At 43.8% G+C, this 25323-nt stretch overlaps 1 protein-coding gene across 2 annotated transcripts in view; it reads right to left on the bottom strand.

Moving 5' to 3' along the window:
• The window catches only part of LOC139754578 (uncharacterized), a 305334-nt gene that overhangs the window by 231003 nt on the left and 49008 nt on the right, over positions 1 to 25323 (bottom strand). Inside the window, exon 1 of one of the 2 annotated variants that reach the window (XM_071671969.1) lies at positions 19951 to 20093. The exons of the other annotated variant lie outside the window; for it this stretch is intronic. The gene's annotated coding sequence lies outside the window, so the exon portion shown is untranslated. Of the gene's footprint in view, positions 1 to 19950; positions 20094 to 25323 lie in introns of those variants that run through there. 2 annotated transcript variants of the gene reach the window in all.

Raw genomic sequence — 25323 nt, 5'->3', positions numbered from 1 at the left:
TGTTGTTTTAATAAACACAATAAGAATCATTATACTGGTAATTTGCTTTCACTTCAAAACAAAGGGTCCCTAAAGAACAGGCAAGCGTTTCAATCTCTTGGCCAACCTCAGCGTGATATACTAATGCTTACTTTTCTTTTTCTTTTAAAAAGCAGTTCCCTCGGCGTTTTGTTTTAACCCCAAAACCCACTGATAAAGTCTGGTTAATAATGTCGTGGAGATTTTTTACAATCAGTCATAAAGTCACAGGTAAACAACTTCTTCAATTTCCGTTGATACATCTCATTGATAGGCTTCCAAAAAGTTTCGATCTAATTAAGAGGGAGAAAACCATGCATTACGGTGTGAAAAGTTCCACTGACGATGATCACTTTTCAATCGCGGCGTAACCACAGGCACTCGGATTCAGTAACAATTTGCCTCCCTTAACCTTAACTCCTCTAAAGATGAATCATCGAGACAGACACAACAAATATCATCCATAGTTTTGCACGATTTCGCCCCAAAACTTAACTGTCGAAAAGGATTTTCAGTACAGACAATATTTACAGTTAAATTCAGCAACGCCATGAAATTACGAATAGCGTCATTGAGATACTCTTACTTGACGTGACAACCTAACTGCTTCCGGTACAAATTTCAAACCGATTTTTTTTCGGAAACAGCCATTTTGTTTGCCGTAAAAGAAAAAAAGTTTAAACATTACTTTCACTTAACAAATAATACAATCCCTGAATGGATTTTCTGGGTGTGACAAGGAAATTCTTTGCAGGTCAGAGCTGATACACAAACAAGCTAGCCTAGGTTATTGTGGGAAAGGGACCAGCCTAGCCAGCCAGATACGGAAGCAGGCTTGCCTACCCTAGTATGGGGGAAACAAACTAGTACGAGGACAAGATATCTCAGAATGATACAGGGACAGACTAGCCTTAAGTTCTAATGGGGACAGGTTATCCCAGCTTTTTACGGGGGAATACTAACCTAACATGGTAAAGGGCCCAGGGGAACAGACTAGCCTAGTTACGTAATGGGAGACAATTCAGCCTAAACTGATAGGAGAAAAGACTAGCTATCATGGCATAGGAACAGGCTAATCTAGCCTGGTATAGGAATAGGCTACCCTAACATGGTACAGAGAAAAGCTAGCACTGAATGGTACGTGGAAAGGATAGCCTTGAATGATAAGGGGACAAACTAGCCTACTCAGTCAACGGCCAGAACAGCCGAGCTAGGTACGGGAAGAGGGAAGAGACTAGCATAACCTGTTTGGGGGACAGTTTAACCTTGCCTGATACGGGAGTAGGCAAGCCTAGCCGAGATAGGACACTGACGGGACCAAATTAGTTGAGGGTGGGGACAAGCTTGATCTACGATAGAGAGGAAACGAAGAAATCAAGAAGAATACAGAATATCGGACGGAGTAATAATGTCTGGTGAATTTACCTTCAGCTAAAATAAAGCAACAGATGCTTCCCGTCAGTCGGAGATAATTCCCCTATTGGCATGACAGGTGTAGAAGACTAAAATACCGTATTACCTCTAAAATCATAAGGCGCGAGGTGCACAAAAAGAAAGAACACACCTTAAACATCCAGGGCCCCAGTCTCTTCAACAGATTGTATGCAATTATGAGAAACATCAAATATGCATGGCAAAGAATTTCAAGACGGCCCTGCACGAGCATATACAAAGTGTATAAGACTAGACCAGCCAGGCTGTGGTGGCTAAATGGGCCTGCGGGCCGCAGCTTCCAACAGCTTGGTCGATCAACGACCCAACCCAGCAGCCTGGCTGGATCCAGCCCGGGCTGTGGGGGGTGTTGAAGGCCCCCCCGAAGATTACTCCAAGGTTAAGTCCAAGGCTGAATCTTAACCAATCGTGGTACAGAAACAGGCTAGCCTAGAGAGAGACAGGCCTAACCGGATTAGTAAGTTGGTTATCTAAACTTCAGTATCATCGACTGCCAGAGTCATTTACAGCTGTCAACTCCGTTATAATTACCATTCTAAAAGTCATGAACACCTTCGAGTGTACAAGATTATTCTAGGACTGTGTAAATTCTCTGTATGTAAAGTCTATATGCCTCCCGTGGTGTGGGAGGGAGAGAGTGAAGGGAGAGAGGCTAGCCCACCTTTGTAAGTGCACATCAAAATACAGTTATAATTCATTCATCAACGAGTCTCGTTTCCAAAATCAAATATGATACTGGTTTGCAAAGAATAGGTTAGGTTACGTTAGAAAAGGTTAGGTTTGGTTATACTAAGTTACGTTTGGTTAACTGGATGAATTTAAATCCCACCTGTTGACATGGCGAAGATACCCTACAAAAGCGACCATATCTCACATTATTAGTCAGAAAATTAGATTCTATAGCTCACTGGAGAGTGCTATGGGAAGTGCAGGACCACTTATGAACTTGAGCAATTACGATGGCGTTTCTAGCTAAATGGCTGTGAAGGCTCGTCTAATAAGGCTTTACCAAGGCTATATTAGCCAACACCAAACTGAAGTCTGGTAATGTAAAGAATTTCCTCAGGATCCCACGTACGTTTACTGGTACATAGCTCGCCAGGGGGTAGTAAGGGGCGCCGGTCAGTTGGACTCATAACAGTGTTGTTACCCCTTAAACCATTTTCCTTGTGAACCGGGTATAATACCGTTATTCGGTTATGAATTCCAGTACCCACACACACACACGACTCAGATCTTCCGTCTGGGATAAACATGATCGGATGAAACAAGTTCGGATACAAGTTATCCCTACTTAATTTAGGAATAAATTATAGCCATAAAACAATGCATAGAGTTAAAGAATAACTACATTAGCCCCTTCAAGTACGACATTCTCAAGGCCTATAAGCCAGTGGCGTCATGCTGCACCGTAACCTACAAAGGATACCATGGATAAAGCTGAGTTTTGCTGACACTTCATTAGCTCGACAGGTTTTGTCAGCACAGACTCGCCATCGCTTGTAACACTGGCATATGAACTTACTGTAATTTCCTAGTGCTATAACAAGCAGTACACATGTACACATATGAACATAAAGTACGTATAAAAGTATATGATAATGAATACATGTACAGGTGTATGCACGTTACCCCTAACCCCCACCCCTTAGTATGTCTATATAAAGTGTTTGAACAGCTTCTTTTGTCATTTCCTTTCTCATTTAAGATTTAAGTTGTGTAAATGATCAAGGTGAGGTGATCTTACAGAATCTATTTCTAAAAATATTTGGATGAGATCATCCGTCATCAATGTCGATTAGCTCATCAATTTCCACTTACTTTAAACTATTTCCAAGAACAATCAGACAAAGAGTTGGATTAAGGTGGACGATTACAGATGTCATTAGGATGCGAGACTGGGTTAGACTATGCTAGCGATAAATGCGCCGAATACAAATACGAGTCGTAAATTTTTTTTGTAATTCGTCGTTGTTCGCCCACGTCAACGTTTAATACGGTCCATACCAATACGCAATGCACAGCCACTTTAGAAGTAATTATAACTTTCGGTTCGATCGGGTTCGGTGCCACGTACAACGCACGCAACAGTATTCAATGTCATTTAGTTGAACACAAGCTTAAGATAGGCTGACTGAGAAATGACACACACACACACACACACACACACACACACACACACACACACACAGCAATTATGGCATTACGGTTAGTTTGGTTATATGATTATATACTTTGACGTAACTTATAAGTCGTGTTAAAGACCATCATAATACGTATGGGTCGTGTTCATGGGTCGCACCGATCAGTGCTCAGGGGAACGAGTGATTTTCTACAAGGAAGCTGCATCACAAAACGCCGGATGGTTATCTCACACACATGCACATGTTCAAGAGATGGGGTCCCCAGGAATGTAAGAGCCCCTTCTCACATACAATAATGACCCAGTCTTTTCATACCTTAACTACGTATTTTCATCCGAATGGCCGCCTGAATTATCATTATTATTATTATTATTATTATTATTATTATTATTATTATTATCATTATTATTATAATTAGCAGTAGTAGTAAAGTATATGCACTTGAGAACCAATGTGTCCAAACATCCGGTACAGATAACATGCCAATTACGTAACCAGATAATGTATCACCAACACTAATACCCACCTAAGGGGTACTAAATAAATATTTTCGAACCACTGAAGATCGACACTTGGTTTCCAGGGCACAATAACGGAACGACACTTGGTTTCCAGGGCACCATAACGGAACCACTAATGTTATGATTACAGAAACTGATCGGCTCTACTCTTCAACCTTCAAGGAATACGTGCATATTGAGGTCAAACGCTTGTAGAATATAAGAATACTGGGGATATATGCATGTATATTGGACTCATGCATATGGGGATATATACTAAGTCATGAGAAGGAAGGGGGAAGGACTATAATATATAGTACCAGTTTCAAAAAGCAATCTCCGGGCGTTGTACCATACTCTACGGTTAAAGACCAGAAAACCGTCGCAAAATAGGACTTCCACACTGCGCATTACTCACGCTGATATCACATTGATACGTCATCAGCGTTATCATGCATTACTTAGTAACTTAAAAGTTTTTACCACAAGCGAGATATTGCCATCAACGTGGAGGAACAATATATATATATATATATATATATATATATATATATATATATATATATATATATATATATATATATATATATATATATATATATTTCTTTTCTTTCAAACTATTCGCCATTTCCCGCGTTAGCGAGGTAGCGTTAAGAACAGAGAACTGGGCCTTTGAGGGAATATCCTCACCTGGCCTCCTTCTCTGTTCCTTCTTTTGGAAAAAAAAAAAAAAAACAATGATGAGAGGGGAGGATTTCCAGCCCCCCCCCCCCCCCCCCCGCTCCCTCCCCTTTTAGTTGCCTTCTACGACACGCAGGGAATACGTGGGAAGTATTCTTTCTACCCTATCCCCTGGGATAATATATATATATATATATATATATATATATATGAAAAAGAGGAAGCCATGTCTTCTATGCGAATCTTGATCCACGGCAACTGTATAAACAAATTAATTGTAACAAGTTCCTGGACCTAATATCAAACCCATCTCTACCCGTCGTAACACCCCGCGTACAGAATTACACGCCTAAGCAACACTGTAAAACACTGCTCTTTAAGCAGCACACGAGTGGCTGCCTGAATTTATTTCGCTGTTCCTCTGCGCTGTGCTTCGTGCCGCGAATCATTAAAAAGGCTGTGGGGGTTGTTATCACCTACATGTCACTTGCTCTTTACTCTCACTTTGCAGTCTTGATACTCCATATGAATACCCGCCTCCGAGTACATTGCCTTCAGTACGACAACAATCACCTTTTGGGTACGACAACTTAGTCCCTCAAGCGGCTTAACTCCTTAAGGAGGATGATTCAACCCTTGAGTGCGTTGCCTTCAGTCATCGTACTCTTGGATTAAGCCACAGTACTAAAGGGTTATGTCCTTCTGCGCAAGGGATTACTTAATGTCATTGTATGTCGCACGCACGGGATTACGTCATCACACGAGGAATTAAATCGTCGTACTCAGGTGGTTACGCCTCCGTCCGTACTCACTGGGGATGTCTTCGTACTCAAGGGGCTAAAAACTGCCTTGGTGGAGAGAGAGAACCATCTGCCCAGCAGGACCAAAATTGGACTGACGACAGAGAACTTGAGACCCCAAGCCTGGAGTAGAAATTTGCAGATGCGAGTTGGGATTTATCTGTTCGACGAGATCGGCGAATGAATACAGAACGATCAACACGTTAGTATTCAAGAGCTCTAGGTTCAACCACACTAAACATGACCACGCTGGACATTACACGCACTGGTAAACAAGCAGAACATGCAATTTGTCATGGAAATGATACCCAACTTGTTACATTGGAGTAACGAGTGCATGACCCAACATGGACCATGACAAGCGAACATGCACCCTCCTGGCCCAAGGACAAGCATAGAAAAAGTGTGAATTTATGCGTTCCTTCAACCCCCTGTATACACTAGAGTACGACCCTTGGGCACGACAGTGCGATCCGTGGGTCTAATGACGTAAATGTCGTCCTCTAAGACTTTTTTCACCTGTGAAAATAGCAAACTGCCCTATAACCGTCGAATTACATACATACCAATGCGCCTTCATACAGCCCCATTTTTTTTTTTTTTTCTTCTTTTCTAACTAGAAAACAGAATTTTACATCTTATTATTTCATAGGGACAGGTCGAACATCTACAGCAAAAAGATCCTTGGAGACTTTGTAATCCTTTTGCGCTACCGTTCATAAGATGAGTTTGGGTTAAACAATAAAACATGCCGAGAATAACGGCACACATCAAAAATACCGTACATCTATCAAGCTACTCAGGTGTAGTCAGCTCCATAACTAAGTACTAGGCTAAGCTAGTCAAGTCATTCAACTTAATAATAAAGGCTAAGACAGGCTACACACGGGAGTCAGCACCGTAACTTCAACCAAGTTAGACGTAATACCAATGGAGCTAGCTCTATACCTAAGAACCAAGCTAGGCTACTCATGGAAGTCAGCTCCATGACTGAAAACCGAGTTAGGTATCTCATGGCAGAAGTCAGCTCCATAACTAAGAACCAAACTAGACTACTCAAGGGAGTCAGCTCCATAACTAAGAACCAAACTAGGCTACTCAAGGGAGTCAGCTCCATAACTAAGAACCAAGCTAGGCTACGCAAGGAAGTCAGCTCCATAACTAAGAACCAAACTAGGCTACTCAAGGAAGTCAGCCCCATAACTAAGAACCAAACTAGGCTACGCAAGGAAGTCAGCCCCCATAACTAAGAACCAAACTAGGCTACGCAAGGAAGTCAGCCCCCATAACTAAGAACCAAGCTAGGCTACTCAAGGGAGTCAGCTATATCAATAAAAAACTAGGCGAGGCTACTTACGGGTGTCAGCTCGGGCCAGTCTCAACTCCACAACCAGGCTACTCACTAGTCTCACCTCCACATTCAGTCCACAAACATACAATCTCTTCTCGCACTAAACCTGACAATATAACTCACACGTCACGTCCTTCGTAACTTTGGTATTTTTCTGTGGTAAGCACCACGCACTATCTCTACCTTTCGGCAACATCTCTTTATTATTACTGCACTTCTACGCTACTCAACGGATTCTGAACTAGATCCATATCCTAAGCTGTGCTATTCAACAAAATACATTTAGGTACCCTTGCTCTACACTGACCCAATATCTATGCCCATTACCTTAAATTTTTCTCTGTAACTCTTAGCACTTTATCTCCCTTTCCATCCCTTAACTAACACGTTTAATGATAAATAACACTGTTGGCGTCACGTTACAAAATTCAACATGCTCACTACACACACATAACATTAATGATGTATACATAACTACGACTGTGCTGTGTACAATCAATTCACAGTATCTAAATATTAAGCATTGCGGAATCCCTTATTAACATTTGTATTTATCAATTGTATTTGTATTATCATCATCTCTATATCAATACTTAAAACATGTACCAGTTCAATTCTGGGATGACATAAACAAAAATCAAGATTGATGACGTGAGTGGATCAAAACTGCCAGAGGGTATACGTAATAAGTGTCCTGTGACAATAAATCATACCGATATAGAGCAATCATATCTAACCAGCCAAGCTGCATCCGACCTGATGAATGAAATGTTCCGAGATATATCAACAGCTTTTGTTCAATGTCAGCTTTTCATGAACATGATGCTGTAATTTAATGAAACAATATGCTTCTCTTCGAAGAGCAAAAAAAAAATAATGATATTTTCCAGCTCAAAAGCATTCATCACAGATGACCCCGAGAGAGAGAGAGAGAGAGAGAGAGAGAGAGAGAGAGAGAGAGAGAGAGAGAGAGAGAGAGAGTCCACCTGAGCCAAACATTAAAATCTATATCGTAACTATACACCAGTACCACGACTCCAACTCGTGAACATAAAACCCATAACGCATGTTTATTCGACAGTAATATACACGTTGGTGAAGGCATCAACCACATCCATGCAAAACAAATTCAAATCGCGCTCGCTCAAGATCGCTCTATTATTTCATTTCAAAGTTATACTTTCCACCGTCTGAAGTAGCCCTGTGGGACGCCAAAGGTCACGTCAGGTCAGACGTGGGCCACCTTTGTGACCCTGATGAATGACCTTATTGTCAATCTGTGAGGCTGCCAACAACCGTGACCCCGGTACCCCGGTCCCCCCTCGGGTGATGCCCATACGCGGTCATTTGTTTTTCAAAGATCCATAGAAAATGGGACCCCTCGTTTCCCAGGATTGGCCAACGGAACGAACTTTTTGTTTTTCCCCCTTCAAATTTAAACACGATTCAAAACATACCACCTCAACTGACATTTCATCGTCAGTGTCTTCGTAGATGTATCTTCAGAGCAAATCTTATGATAATGAAAGAATAAAATATCTACGAACTGGCTTGTTGCCAATTTTTCTTTCCCTTGCAATTGGAAGCGCGAGACATGAATTTGATTTCTGACATGAGAGGAAGCTATGGGAGGGTGAGCGGAGTAAATCAAGAAACCGTTAAGGCAAAGTCTGAACCTCCCATGGATAATTTATGAGGGTGAAGAACGTGAATAAATGAGTATGTTAATCCACTGCAAGTAACCAAAATTAAATGATTATTCAACTTCACTACTAATCGCTGTGCACTTCTCCTAATTAAAGGCTTTGACAGCTCACAACTGCATATTCATAGTCTCTCTCTCTCTCTCTCTCTCTCTCTCTCTCTCTCTCTCTCTCTCTCTCTCTCTCTCTCTCTCTCTCTCCCGAGGCGGAGACTCCCCAGTCTGCCCAAGTGGCCCAGACAGTGTCCCAGCAACACATGCTGTACCAAGTAAGTGGTGACGTCACGGCTCGCATGTCACCCGACGCAGGACTCCCCCCCTCCCACAAACAAGAGAGGGGAGGGGTAGCAGGACCACGTGTTCAGCACCATCTCAGGACCTTGCTGTGAGTTCTTATACCCTATTTTTTTCATACAAGATGATACTTTAGTATACTTTAGTACTTGAAAGAATCGCAATATACTATTAATATCTTTCGATATTATGAATTTTGCGATTTTTACTTATTTACAAGAGGAAGCTGTTTAAATTTATCATTCAATTAACGAAAGTAAATTGTTACTTGGGATTATCTGTCCGACGAAATCTAAGCTTCTCAAAAGGATAATCTAATAGTTTACAATTTCCTCTATCACACACACACACACACACACACACACACACACACACACACACACAAAGATAAATCGAAAGAATTCGAGGCGTACACATATAACGTACGAATTCCACGTGTAAACATATATAATCCATCATCTTGGTGACCCGTCTAAAAACAGCTTCACGCAACTAATTCTAGGCTTGTAATAAGCGAAGCACAACCTACCCTGTGGCATTTCCTGCACCTTCTGCACACCCAAGGACTCAAACTCAAGGTGCATGGCAAGTCACTGGAAAGGTTTGTTATTGATAAAGCTTATTCTGTGAAGGTATTTCCTGTCTAAGGTACTCGGAATCTTAATGGCATTAAACATTTAAAGAGTTAATATCACTCTATCAAAATGAAGGCATGGTTAAGTGAGAGGATATCGAGGAAAGATAGTGAAAGTGTGTGTGTGTGTGTGTGTGTTAGGGTGAGGAGAGAGGGTCAAAGGATAACGGGCTCGGGCGCGCGGGGCAAGTGTGAGGAAGGCGTCCCGCTGGGCCCGCCAACCCGGACCCGCCGGCAAAACAAAAGACCACGCGGACAACACCAAAATAAAGCCGGGAGATGCGGGAGGAGGATAAAGCAAGGGAGGGGGCGGTAGTGGGGAGGGTCAAGTGCGACACCTGCTGCCGTCCCCTGAGGCCCCCTTCTCTCTGTCCCAGCCATTGTCCACTAGAGCCCGGACTTATCAAGGGTTATAGGGTCGCCCCCAAGACATGGATTATAATATCTACTGCCGCACCGCGAAAACATGCCCACCTCACCTTTCCACTTGTGCTCTACGGTGAAGTGTTTTTTCTACAACTAGAGTGCTAATGGCTGCCGAATATTAATATATATATTAAGAATATATGGTGTGGGAGGAAAGTTGTTAGAAGCAGTGAAAAGTTTTTATCGAGGATGTAAGGCATGTGTACGTGTAGGAAGAGAGGAAAGTGATTGGTTCTCAGTGAATGTAGGTTTGCGGCAGGGGTGTGTGATGTCTCCATGGTTGTTTAATTTGTTTATGGATGGGGTTGTTAGGGAGGTAAATGCAAGAGTTTTGGAAAGAGGGGCAAGTATGAAGTCTGTTGGGGATGAGAGAGCTTGGGAAGTGAGTCAGTTGTTGTTCGCTGATGATACAGCGCTGGTGGCTGATTCATGTGAGAAACTGCAGAAGCTGGTGACTGAGTTTGGTAAAGTGTGTGGAAGAAGAAAGTTAAGAGGAAATGTGAATAAGAGCAAGGTTATTAGGTACAGTAGGGTTGAGGGTCAAGTCAATTGGGAGGTGAGTTTGAATGGAGAAAAACTGGAGGAAGTGAAGTGTTTTAGATATCTGGGAGTGGATCTGGCAGCGGATGGAACCATGGAAGCGGAAGTGGATCATAGGGTGGGGGAGGGGGCGAAAATTCTGGGGGCCTTGAAGAATGTATGGAAGTCGAGAACATTATCTCGGAAAGCAAAAATGGGTATGTTTGAAGGAATAGTGGTTCCAACAATGTTGTATGGTTGCGAGGCGTGGGCTATGGATAGAGTTGTGCGCAGGAGGATGGATGTGCTGGAAATGAGATGTTTGAGGACAATGTGTGGTGTGAGGTGGTTTGATCGAGTGAGTAACGTAAGGGTAAGAGAGATGTGTGGAAATAAAAAGAGCGTGGTTGAGAGAGCAGAAGAGGGTGTTTTGAAGTGGTTTGGGCACATGGAGAGGATGAGTGAGGAAAGATTGACCAAGAGGATATATGTGTCGGAGGTGGAGGGAGCAAGGAGAAGAGGGAGACCAAATTGGAGGTGGAAAGATGGAGTGAAAAAGATTTTGTGTGATCGGGGCCTGAACATGCAGGAGGGTGAAAGGAGGGCAAGGAATAGAGTGAATTGGAGCGATGTGGTATACCAGGGTTGACGTGCTGTCAGTGGATTGAATCAAGGCATGTGAAGCGTCTGGGGTAAACCATGGAAAGCTGTGTAGGTATGTATATTTGCGTGTGTGGACGTATGTATATACATGTGTATGGGGGGGGGGGTTGGGCCATTTCTTTCGTCTGTTTCCTTGCGCTACCTCGCAAACGCGGGAGACAGCGACAAAGTATAAAATATATATATATATATATATATATATATATATATATATATATATATATATATATATATATATATATATATATATATATATATATATTAATATTCGGCAGCCATTAGCACTCTAGTTGTAGAAAAAACAATATTAATATATATATATATATATATATATATATATATATATATATTGCACAGAATTGACTGTGTGTGTGTGTGTGTGTGTGTGTGTGTGTGTGTGTGTGTGTGTGTGTGTGTGTGCGTTCCATACCTCTCATCAAAACTTTCCAAACTGTTTTCTTTCTTCCGCTGATCCACAACGACAGGAAGCCACCGGGCAGACGGAACAACAGGGAGAAAGACGAGGCCTGTGGATGACCCTTGGTGACCCAGACCTTGCCTGACCCAGCGTGGGAACAGTGGACGGCTTCACACCCGAGAGTGACGGGTTTACACCCTGGATGGATGAGACCATCCAACTAATACCTCTGAACCTGTCATGTCTTTTTCATGAGAACGACCATGATATAGGGTCAACCTGGCGAACGTATACGCGATGACAAAAAAATGTAACACTGCATCTTAGATTACTTACACACACACACACACACACACAAACACACACACACACACCTTTTGTAGTTTTAGAAACAATAAAAAAAGTAATCTTAAATGGAAGCAGGCGAAGGTCAGAGAGCAACACAATGGTTTATGAGGCAGACATCACCCAAGGCTCTTAGCCTTATCCTTCGTCGATGCCTGGGTGGTGACCACACAAGAGCTACTGGTATACGCTAATTCCCCTGCCTTTTGTGTCCATGACACGGGACTATCGGCTACTGCTGGAATACGACGCCCTAAACGAAAGTGCTACTACATAAAAGATCAGAATCTGGGCAGTACACTGAATTATCACTTAAATGATCATACCAGCATAAGCTGTATAATAAGAATTATAATGCCGTAACATTGCAATATGATGGATAAAAATATATATCTATCTATCTATCTCATCAATATGCTAACTACACGACATTATTATGTAAAACATATACAGGACTAAACGTATTAGCAATATGGCAATCTAATCTATCTTAAAGACATGCATGATCAAGTGCACTGCTTCAGTAGTTATACAATTGAAGTACTACGAACACTTATAGAATAAAGATATTTCTCACCGCGAAAAATAATACATATTACATCACGTTACTGGCAGATGATGGTTACCCTAAGGTTCAGGAGTCTATTCCATCTCATTCTGAACTATACAAGCCAGTCTAAGAATACCCGGAACAAATCTGGTATATATCAAAATGATAAACAGTGGCTTGCAACACACTGACCTCCCAAACAACACGTTGTCCGTGAAATGGTCCGTAATCAATTTGCCATCACTCATAAAACAGTTCTCCATACCAAGATAATAAGATGGTTAAAGGTCCACTGCATTCTCTTTTGAATACATCAGTCAGAAACACAAACGTAATAGTATCGTTTACTGAACCATGTAATGCGATACAAGCCTTTGAATACTAATCATGCTGAAACCTTTGTACTACTCGGGAAGAGGCTAAGCAATCAGGTTATGAATTCACCACTGTGTATCCTTGAAATTGTCTAAATGAAAATAAAGCTTTTAAAGGCTATAATCAAATTGGGGAAGGATGGGGATATATAATTGTATAATTGTTTTTCATATCCAGTTTTGTTCGACAGTTGTCCTCCACCCGGCAGCGTCCACCCGATCCCCGCTGCCTGACGCATGGACAGCAGTCAGTCCCCTCTGTGTCGGCGAGCGTACTTGGGTGTGGTCACACCAAACGTGCTCACACATACGGCGAGTCTAAATCCTAAAAAAAAAATATGCCATACAAACTGACACGTGCCATGATTTGCAGTTTACAAATATTCACATGTTCATTCTAAAGAGGCCTCCATAACTAGACACATAACGTCAACTCCTGGCTTTAGGAATGGTTCTTCACAACACTGTTCTACGGGTTCACTTTAAGACACACAAATGAGTAAAGATATTAATAACTTTATATATCTAAATAACCAATATAAAACACAACTCAACAAAATAACCTGCTGGGAGACTTCAACCTCAACTCCTCAGCAAACAAGAGGAAGAAAATCACCTGTCACTTTCCCTGGTGACCTGACCTCACTAACCTGTGGTCACGGCCTAGTCTCTTGGGAAAGATACATCCGCTCATAACCAAGTTAATAGGCAATTAGAAACTCGTTCAGGTGGACAGTCCTGAGCCTGGTGACTGCGCCTGCGCATAAATAAATAAATAAAAAACTAAATTCTTAATATTAAACTCTGCAACAATAAATTAAATGATCTGGTCCGGTTGCTCCATAAATCCCGTTACCTGCTCCCCCACAGATGATCCTCCTTCCCAGTGGCCTAACAAAGAAAGGATTAGCGATTTCCAAATGCACGTACAAACTCTTTAACCCTCAATCTATCACCCAAAAGTCAATCCAGCTATCAATTCACAGTGAACAACCATTAATCTCAAGAGTCTCCTATGAATTGAAATTTATTAAATCAATTAGAAGTAATTTACAGGTGATGAGGTGACAGGATTAATAAATGCTCCTGCGCGTTTTTGCCTGCGTGTGATTTTCCCGCCACGTGAGCCGGACCCAGCCCACCACAAGCTCCTGTAAGGTGATATACAAGATGTCGGAGTCTTTCGCGCCGCTCCTTTCCTTCTTCATTTCTGAGATTATCTGCCGGTTCCCGCGCCTCTTGTCAAAGTTATCAGAGGTTCTACTGGACGACTTTTCCACATACCTTAATTACTTAAGCGATGGTTCATGCTTCTGTTTTCGGCCACTCCATTGGCGGCCATAAATTTCCCTATAAACCAAAGAAATAATAATAAGGCACACATAACTACCGCTCTGAAACAGCTTTGACGTCCGGAAAAATGGGAGAATCTACCTCCCAAGGCAAACGATATTCTCAATATAAATGCCACAAATATCTGGAACGTCGAAAACAGCCTACCAGCAGCGCGGGAATCCTTGCTTGTCACGCTGTCACTGTTCAACACTGGACTGTGTTGCCCACTCATTACATCACCCACCACCACACCATTCTCACCCGCTTTTTATATCTGCATGCCACATATCTCTCTTGCCGCAGTCTTATAATCCAGAAAACAGCCCCAGCAACGCGGAAAAGCCTCTAGCTCTTCAGCGGTCGCAGGTCTAGTGTTATTTAGTCGCTCACTCGCCAACCTTCCAAACCTTACATTTACCTAAAGACATACCTCCTCGCCGGCCTTCCTAACTTTTCCCCCAGGCACTCACTACCTCTGCCTAGAGCGAGGAACCCGTGGGATTATGTCCATCCATCAACCTGTGTTATCGTCATCTTAAAAGCACTTCAAGTGGTGTCCTGAAACTATAATATCTTGGCATTCATGAAAGTATTTCAACCACTCCTATTCTCCGTGGGACGCAAGTGTTTATGCAAATTTCTGGGACTGCTGAGGAAGCACAAACCTTACTTCTTTATCAGCTTCTATTAATAGTTTTCCTCTAGCGTCTACAATCATAAATCACTTAGCACTTATAATGGCGAGCAGTGAGGATTCATCACAATATCAAGAGTGTCCGCGGTAACTGTTTTGGCAATTACTGTGATGCCGGCCGCTGCAGCAACACTGTTACAGATAAACCCGCACAGCTTGTAAAAATAGCTATAATTACTGCACACGACTATCAATCCATATCTGGTTGTCCGTTGTAGGAAGAAGTAAAACAAACTAAGGAAAAAATAAGCAATGTGACTCATCATCTTACCTCAGAACTAACCAATTCTATACCGGGTTGCAGATCCAACCAGGCTAAGCATATATATATATATATATATATATATATATATATATATATATATATATATATATATATATATAAAGGTCAGCAAAATTCTACAGGAATCTAAGCACTAATGTCATTCTGTGCATATTATCGAAATATTATCCTACTCAATATTTCATGGATTCACGTCAGATAAGTCTATATAAATACATACATTCATCAACAACAGTACTTTGTATTATATAAATCAGCAGTTTGCGATGAACGATATTTATCCAGAAACATAATTATCTTCCACTAATATTTGGCGTTTCCCAGCAAGTTCGTTAGTAACCAGTGCAGATGTATCAGGGGGAGTCATATTACTTTGGCAAGTCACGAATCAAAGCAACAATATCTACTAAACCTACTATTCTCTAGAACTGTGTGGTTTTACACCCCCTCTTAAATAATCAGACGACAGATAATAATTCTACATAACAGCTACATGGCAAGACAAGAAAATACTGCAATCAACAGACACATGATCCCTCATACAAGCCGCAGCCTAAGATGGTGTGACTTGATAATGCTGCCGACAGGACACGGATGCCAAGTCTGCCGCTTATGTTTCTGTTAGTGAGCTCTTGGATACCCCCCACCTCAGGCTCCAATGGGATTAACCGAGGACTGTGGATAACAGGATCTCTGGAGCTTGGCCTGCGATTCTTGGCCGGGATCCTCCTCCACGATGAAGTAGCTTGAGAAAACGCTACGAAAACGATCAAAACTCGGCCGTTTGGACGCTGGCATGGGCGGGAGCATGAGGAGCAGTCGGGCAAAATCGGTAATGGGACCGAGGGCTCTCAAGAACCGTCAGTGGGACTCGAAGCCAAGTCAGTATAAGGGAAATTATGAAGCAATCTACACAATGGTGTGCGTGATACAGAATTACTGGCAGTGGTGGAGCTACTGACAGGGAGTATGAACTTTTACTGTGCCTCTGTATGTTTGTGTGTGTATGACCACATAAGATTTATCTAAAATTCAGACCAATGTAGCCAAGAAGAAAAAAAATGCAGATATTCTCGCCTAATTGTCTATGTTTCCGATTGGCTACATGGGTGAGTGTGGGCGGGGCGTTCAAGACATATCAGGCTTTACCAAAACAGATGAAATTATATCATTGCTTCGTGCCACACTTCACAGTTACTATACCCCAAATAATTAATACAATTCTGTTTAATATAACCATCTTACAATCTTCTCCGCCATGCTCGGGTGTTCTGGAGTGTCAACACTGGTCGTTCCCGACCCCCGGACTTTTTGCCTCCTCGCTGACGACAATGCGCAGGTCTGTCTGCTCTGACGGTGTCACAAGTGGTTTGACTTTCCTAGTTGGCCTGAGCTGGACGCCTCATGTGAGGGCCATGAGGTCATGAATAAACTCCACGGGATTGGTCTATCCCACTCGCACGAACACACAGAGACACACACACACACACACACACAAAGATGACCATATATATATATATATATATATATATATATATATATATATATATATATATATATATATATATATATATATATATATATATATATATATATGTTATTCACAACAGTAGTTTCAATTGAATCATTTTTTTTCTCATAGTTTACAGAGCGATTGCCATTATTTATCGCTCAGGTTCAGACCACAACCACAAGTTGCATTTAATTTAAACCTCCCCGAATGGTGGCAGTCTCACGTGATTCGTACCTCAGTATAAAATCTACTGCGACTATCAGTCAGTGACGCTGCATCTCAATTTGGTAAATTCCTCTTGATTTCATGGTATCTTCGAAACACCAACCTCATTCACTGATGTCGCTGGTATCTTCGAAAGCAACAGCATTCAATGATCACCTAAGTCAGGAGTCAGCCACTGTGAAGTCACTTTCATCGATAAAAGTTTCCCATACATCCGGTGGACAAGTTGCTCCAGACCTGAGGAACTTTGTGATTCCAGGAAGAGTTTTGACTTCTCTTGCCATAGTGTTGTCCTTAACCTTCTTATATCACGAGATAGAGTGGATCTGAGCGAAGTGGTATAGTGGGGGCGACGCGTTGTCAATATACTGAACTAGGGAATATGAAGCGATCAGGGAAAACTACTGAAAGTTTTGTGCACATCCAAAATATAAGTAACTGTTTTTGCTATCGTGATGTGTGTGTGTGTGTGTGTGTGTGTGTGTGTGTGTGTGTGTGTGTGTGTGTGTGTGTGTGTGTGTGTGTGTGTGTGTGTGTGTGTGTGTGTGTGTGTGTGCCATTACTATTTGTGTGTTACGGGTATATACAAGGTTTCCAGTTCAGGGAAATCTCTAAAGGCACACAATCTTCCATTTCAACCAACTGCTTAAGTGTAGATGATACCTACAAATACCTTCCGAAAGGACGGCTGGATAATGACAGCGATGATGGAGACGAAGCAGATGAGATCAGCTCTCACGAGGCACAAAACACACCTACTACAAAGCCAGCTGTGAAGAAACTGCCCTGGAAGAACAGTCTATCCTCAGCATTCATGTTGCCATTTCAATATAAGCTTTGTTCAGCTGCATACGAGAATCTGCATTTAGCATGCCAACGTTTGATAACAGTATCGTGCATTATACCAGGGAAGAAAACATATTTCTCCACCATGATAATTTGTGAAGTCGAGGCACAGATATATATTCGCGGTCACCATAGAATTTCGAATCATGGATCGAAAAAGGAAGCTGCATTAAATCTATGGAGCGACGTTGAATTGTTGACAGATTTGCCAAGACGTCGACTGACCTTAGTTTATTCTGTAACTTTTTTTTTCCTGAAGGAAGGTTTAATTATATTGTTGATTAAAGGTCACTGGTATATAATGAGAATAATTTCCCAGATGACTTGATTCTCATTATGATAACAGGAGTGTCTTTGTGTAATGGTATAGTGGGACGGATTCATATATATATATATATATATATATATATATATATATATATATATATATATATATATATATATATATATATATATTCGCCATTTCCCGCGTCATAATCTATGAACATTGCTCTTTAATCTGTGTATTTCCGGAGCCACTTTTTTCCATGTGTTAAATAGGCATCATTAATTGGTATCATGTCCAAAAGTACTCACGAAGATGTTCGCGAATATGTACTAGTAATTACTTTGGATCTTGTCACTATCATATATATCATCAGAGTTATTATCATTGTTATACATGCCCAGGATTGCCCAAACACTCAGTAGCTAGAACAAAATGAACTCCCTTGAACAGAGAAGTTCTGCGATGAGACTGTACTCGACTGCGACAACTGGTGATGATGCTATCTATCTGTCTATCTCTCTAAAGAACTCCCGTAGTGTAGCGGTTAGCGTTCTGACCGTGACGCATTGACGGGCCGCCCAGGGTCGAGCGCATAGGTTCAAATCCTGGTTACGGCAGTCGGTCCACGGTCAACACATCCACCTCTAGGGTATGCTCGATAAAATAGGTAGTTGGCTCAGGCTAAGATATATATATATATATATATATATAATTATATTGCTTCAGCAGGGAGTTGCGTGACCAGTTAATGATTTCATGGCCGCCATAAATATATATCCAATCAAATGCACTGTTATAATACAAATAGGATTCCAACCGTGTCATGTGTTACCAAACATATAAGAGAATACCACAACTCCGGAGAACTTTGCCTTAAAATGAGGGAGCGAAACCTAACGCATCCACCACACACCAAGCAACTCCTCTGGTTTCATTTGTTCTGCATTTCCAGACAAAGGTACATCTGTTGGTAAATGATCAATTAAAATGCGTAGCAAAACTACACAGAGACAGACGAACCAGTAAAATAAAATGCACAAACAGCACATTAAAGAGACTGTAAAAATAATTCTTGTTGCGCGTGTACGTCTCCGGAGCAATTAACTCAAAATTTAAATGGACGGAAGAATTTCAAAATTAAACTAAACCAAAATCTCTCATTCCTATAAATACTAGAATTGAAGCTCCCATTTATATCTATCATTCCAAGTAAATATGATCAAGAAATCCTCGAAAAACCTTAAAAGAGAGAGAAAAAAAATATAGTGGTGATGTAACAAACTGTTGCTTGGTTAAAACATGATGGCGATTTAGCACAGCCCCGTGCGGCGCGCTGTGGGTCTTTGGCGAGATTACTGCGCCATGTCTGGCTCACCCCACGCGCCGTCTTATAGCCTCGTTAACACATTAACTGCCAGTAAAGGTACCTCCTGCACCTACTCTACCGTGACGTTGTTTATTATTCTTAATGTATGTTGTTACCATTATATATACCACTGTCACGTCTAGATACAATGACCGTATCATATTCGCGTATAAAGCTCAACTAAATTAGCTATGGCATATCACGTTTTCTATGACTTGGTAAGATTGCAGTCACGAGTCAAAGAGATGCAGTTTAACTCCATTTAACCCGTTTATGTGATAACCTTAATCTATCCTCCCATGAATAAAACACAAAAATTCTCCTTAAATTCTAACCACACCAAGTGACCCTGATCACAACATACTTCACTTACAAAATAGTTACGACAAAGGTTACTCACGTATAATAACAACAATAATAATAATAATAATAATAATAATAATAATAATAATAACAATAATAATAATAATAAATTCATCTCCCTTTTTATCTTAAATTTCCCAGGAAGTTTATTAACGGACCAAAATCCCCGAATATTCTCTAACATACCCTAACCCAAGTGGTCGGCGGGGGACGTTTGCACATATTTCAACAGCGTAGCGACGCCTGTTTTGGCAGCGGTTGGCGCTCCTGTTTGCACAGATGGGTCGGCCGTCGCCACGGTCTCGAGTGACAGCTCTGCTACCCGCCCGTCGTCAGGAGGGACTGGGGTCTGCTGACACTAAACCGGAGGAGTGTGGGTGGAGCTAGCAGACACTGGAGGGGTGCCGGGGTCAGATATCATTGGACGGGAGGTCCCGAAGGTTGGCTGACACTAGAGGGGTGGTCTGCGAACAGGCTGACACCAGAGGTGGAGGGACAAGGGGGTTAGCTGACACTGGAGGTCTAAGTATAGGCTAACGCTGAAGGGAAGGTCTGCGGGTAGGGTGACACTGAAGGAGGGTCTAGATCTGATAATAAGGAAGGTAGTGACGCTAGATGGGTTGTGTGGTGCTGACAATTGCGCGGACGGGCGGGTGAGCGGGAGGGCAGGCTGGAGGAAGGGGTTGACACCAGGGAGGGATGAGGGTCATTACCACGGTGCTCGAGTCTAGTGTGAGGGCTGGCGGGCAGCCTTAGCAAGTGGGTTTATGTGGGCCCTCCCTCCACCCCTTCTCCCTCCTAACCTAGCATTCACGCCTACCGTGTCTACGTCCCCTCTCAGGTCCACGCCCCCCGCTACTGTCCACACCCTTACCCAGTGTCCACGACCTTATCTAGTGTCTATGCACCATCTAGTGCCTAAGCTTCGCCTAGTGTCCATGTCCCCACCAAGTCCCTATGCCCGACCAAGTGCCCAAGTCCCCATCAAGTAAACACGCCCGTGCGTATCATCCATGACCCCAACATGTGTCCAAGACCCAACTTTGTGTCCACGGCCCCGCCTTAACGTGTTCAAGCCCCGCCTTTTGATTACGCCCCCTACCTAATGTCCACGCCCCAACCTTATGTCCACTCCCCGCCCTGAGATCACGCCCCTACCTAATGTCCACGCCCTCATCTAGTGTTCACGCCCACCCGCCACCCTGCCCGATCAACCACAGACTATACCGTCGTAACATCCTCCCCTATCACAAAGACCCTAACCACCTCCTCCCTTGCATAAAACATCTTCCCCACCTCCCTCTGCCCGCCCACAATCACCCTACCCATCTCCTACTCCTCTCTAGAAAAAAAAAAAACATCAAACAGCTCCCACCCAACTAACCCCTTAATATACAACCAATTCAACTGCTTCTCATACTCCCGCTCTACTAACACTTACACCCACTAAACTACCTCCCACAAACATCCAGTCAACTAGCTTCTCATAGACACATACTCAACTAACCCTTCACATATACTCACTCTACCCCCTTACATACCTCCACTCAACCACCGTCACATATACCCACTCAATTACCTCTCCTCAACTACCTCACATACATCCACTCAGCTACCTATCACATACGAACCAAGTCTATCCCCCTATATTCACTCGTTTAACTACCCTCACAAACACCCATTCCATTACTAAATACACTCAGCTACCTCTCGCAAACACTCACTCCACGATCTCCCACATACACCCATTCAACTACCCACTTGCTCCACTACCTCCCACATACACCCACTTACTCAACTACCTCCCACATACCACACTATCCCCCGCCCGGCCCGGCCCCCCGGTGAACACGACCCAAGCGTCTCAGGGAGGGTGAGATCACCACGAGTAAGTTGGCAGTGGATGTTTGTTTTCCGAGAGGGGCAAAAACTTTCCCCAGGAGCGTGTGTCGGGCGGGACAAAGGCGGGTTGTCAGCGGGTCTCGTCGGGTCGGGTCGGGTCGGGTCGGGTCGGGTCGCCCGCAGGCATCAAGAGGCGTAACCCAGGAGCAGCGAACTCTGGGGCACCGCCGACAGGAGCAGGAGCAGGAGGAGGAGGAGGGAGGGAGGGAGGGAGGGGCGGCTCCCACGGGCAGGGAGGGCATGAGGGGTCAGCAGCAGCAGCACTGGTGGAGGTGGACTGGTGGGTGAGCGATGCCCCGGGCCGCCGCCGCCGCCGCTGCTGCTGCTGTAATTACTGCCCCGCCACCACCACACGCACGCACGCACACCCCTTACCCCCTCCCGCTGCACGGGCGGGAGTGGCGTGCCCGCCCGTGCCCCGGGCCTGCCAGCGACAAACAAGCGACACGGGCAAAAACAAGGAGTGAGGAGCCACTTCCCTCACCTAGTATCTACCTTCACCATTGTCCAGGGCTGATGGAACACCCCGGCCAACACCCGACAACCCAACCAATACCCGCAACACATCCCTCCTCCTCACCCTCACGCACCCCACACATATTCTCATACATCAGTCTACCAACGATTCAAACACAAGTTAGCAATCGACGAAGTGCCATCGCTGGGATTAAGAGCCACAGAGAGAGAGAGGACTTCCACACACCAAACACCACGGACACTCGAACCCACAGACCGCGAACTTAGAATTCACACATCACGGAACTTCGAACTTACAAACTACAGAACTTCGAACCCACACACTACGGAATTTCGCCATCCCACCTGCTGATAAGACCAAATACCACGTACCACATGAAAGAAAAATATTCTCAGGGGTATACATGCATCTGTCGCTCCTCCCGTGGTCTCCCGTACAGCCAACCGGATAGGGTTGACAAAGGTTTCGGTCCCCTTCAAGAGGTCCGTGCTGGGGTTAAATTACCACTCAGAAATCAGCTGGGACGCGGGGGAAGGCGAGGGAGGAGGACGGAGAGGGGGAAGAGATGTCCCCCCACTCATCCCCATTCCCCCTCCCAACCAGAACAACCAGCCAGCCAGCCAATGCAATTGCTAGCCCCCAGCACTCCTCTGATTGCCACAATTATCAACAATGTACGAGAACTTGCGTGGTAGGAGACAAAAAAAGAGGAATCCACAAATCAGTACAGTACATAGAGGAAAGAAAACGTTAGTGACGCAGTGAGAACAATTCTAACATAAACTTCGTGAAGACAAGTAAAAAATCATCGTAAGAGAAAACGGTCGCCAGCATCCGTCTGCTCCACCGACTTAAAACAGTCGCTGTCAGTTATATATTCCACCTTAGCTACTATCTCCTCAAGTGTATATTCCTTTAAATGCGTTTTCCGGTTTCATTTCTCAGCCTAGAACGTCTTACGTGTCGCAAGCCCAAGAATGGCTGACATTTGGACGCTGGTCTGACCCAGGGAAATCGGAATGTTAAGGAAGGCAATCGCGACGGACCGAACGGTGATGGCTTTGGCTCCGTCATGGCTTCGCTTGAGAGGCACATCGCAGCTCCAGACGCTCACATAACTGATAACCTCATGACAATATGTATTATACTTATTTGCTACGATAGCACTACATCCACTCAGCTTTAGCTGTCATGTTTAACCAATTGCAGAGAAAACTTGGCAGACGATATCAAGAATAATTCCACAATGTCAATTACATGTACATACATAAGTGTGGACGTGTATGTATATACATTTGTATGTGGGTGGGTTGGGCCATTCTTTCGTCTGTTTCCTTGTGCTACCTTGCTGACGCGGGAGACAGCGACAAAGTAAAATAAATAATAAATGTAAATCAATTACATATTACGAAAGTGCGAGTAAACTACTGAGGAATCATTATCAAAAATAATTACACACGTGAATTATTTATACTGAAAAAAAAAACGAGAAAGAATTCATAAAAATAGTGACCAGATAAGCGTGCGTGTGGATGCTTCAGTCAGTGCATTATGGCGAGGTCAAACTCCTGGGCGAAATGATGGGGCCAACCCGGGTCTGCTGAGGTCACCAGTACGGGTGTGGGTTATTACAGGCGCGGCCGGCTGGTGGGGGAAGGAGAAATTACGACAAGAGTGAGGAGGAAAATATGCGAGAGGTGTGGCATGTTGAGGCGGAATGACAGGTGTTGGGGGAACGACAGGTGTGTGGAGCCGATGATGGCAGGACGATGCAAGTATGTCAGTTTGTGTGAGGTGATCTTGGGTGCTAAGAGGGTGGTTATACTAGGTGCTGGGAGGGTGATCCTGGGTGCTAGGAGGGTTGTGCGAGGTGCTGGGAGGTAATCCTGGGTGCTAGGAGGGTTATGCTACATGTTGGGAAGTGATCCTGGGTGCTAGGAGGGTTATGCGAGGTGCTAGGGAGGTAATAATCCTGGGTGCTAGGAGGGTTATGTTACGTGTTGGGATGTGATCCTCGGTGCTAAGACGGTAATGCTACGTGCTGGGGAAGTGATGCTGAGTGCTAGAAAGGCCAAACTGGATGACGTAATGCTGGATGCTGGGAAGTGGTGCTAAGGAGGGTGGGAGGTGAGGACAGGTGGAGAGAAAATTAATGAGGCAACCTGGAGAAAGCAGCCATGATGGTCGTCTGAGGTACATGGGGATGGGGGGGTGCTTACTTACTCGTCAAGCCTCTCGTAACTAAGAGTCAGTAATTACCACAACGCAAGCCTAATGACCCTTCAGAGCAGCATCCAGCCTATCATCAATGGCCAACCCACCTCAACCGCCAGGCCAACTAACTCATGAGAAAGTACACAACCCAGACCAATGACTTCCTTCACCAGCAGACAACCTCGAAAGCCATTTAAGTAAATCACAACCTGCGCCACCACGAACGCAGCCCAGTTTTATAATGAAGCAGACGGAATGAATAACCAACAAACCACTAGATCAAACCATGGGCGGATCTCGTAACAAAGCACGATCAACCTGCCATAGACAGAGGACGACAAAGGGTGGTCACAGATGTTAACACGGGGTCAAACAACACAGGACATGGAAGTATAAGGTTCGTTCTCCACTCACTCACCCCGAGGGACGCCTGAAGCTTCAGTGCTTAGCCGACAGCAGTTCGCCTACAGAAGGTCGACGACTCGGGTTCACGACTGAAATAAATGGCAGGCTTCGACTACCTGACGGAGGCCAAGGACTTTGGGGCTCATAACGGGTTCACTGGACAGCCTCGACTACCTAGCGAAGGCCGAGGACTCTATGGATCATAACAGAACTTAGTGGAGGGCTTCGACTACCTGACGGACGTCGACGACTCAACGGTTCATAACGGGTTCACTAGATCGCTTCGACTACACAGCGAAGGTCGAGGACTCCGGGGTTTACAACGAACTCATGAAGTGTTTGGACTAGCCTGACGGTAATCGAAGGCTCTGTGGTTCATAACGGGTTCACTAGATCGCTTCGACTACACAACGAAGGTCGAGGACTCTGGGGTTCACAAGGGAACTCAATGGAGGACTTCGACTACCCCGACGAACGCCGGGAAGTGACAAAAGAGTTCACGATCTGGCTTCGACTAAATTTCTTCAGCAACACTCAGTGGTCAGCGCGTCACAATATTT

Source organism: Panulirus ornatus, chromosome 17 (genome assembly GCF_036320965.1).
Source record: "Panulirus ornatus isolate Po-2019 chromosome 17, ASM3632096v1, whole genome shotgun sequence".
NCBI lineage: Eukaryota > Metazoa > Arthropoda > Malacostraca > Decapoda > Palinuridae > Panulirus > Panulirus ornatus.
Note: the sequence above shows the minus strand (reverse complement) of the source record. Positions and strands in the feature narration are given on the sequence as shown.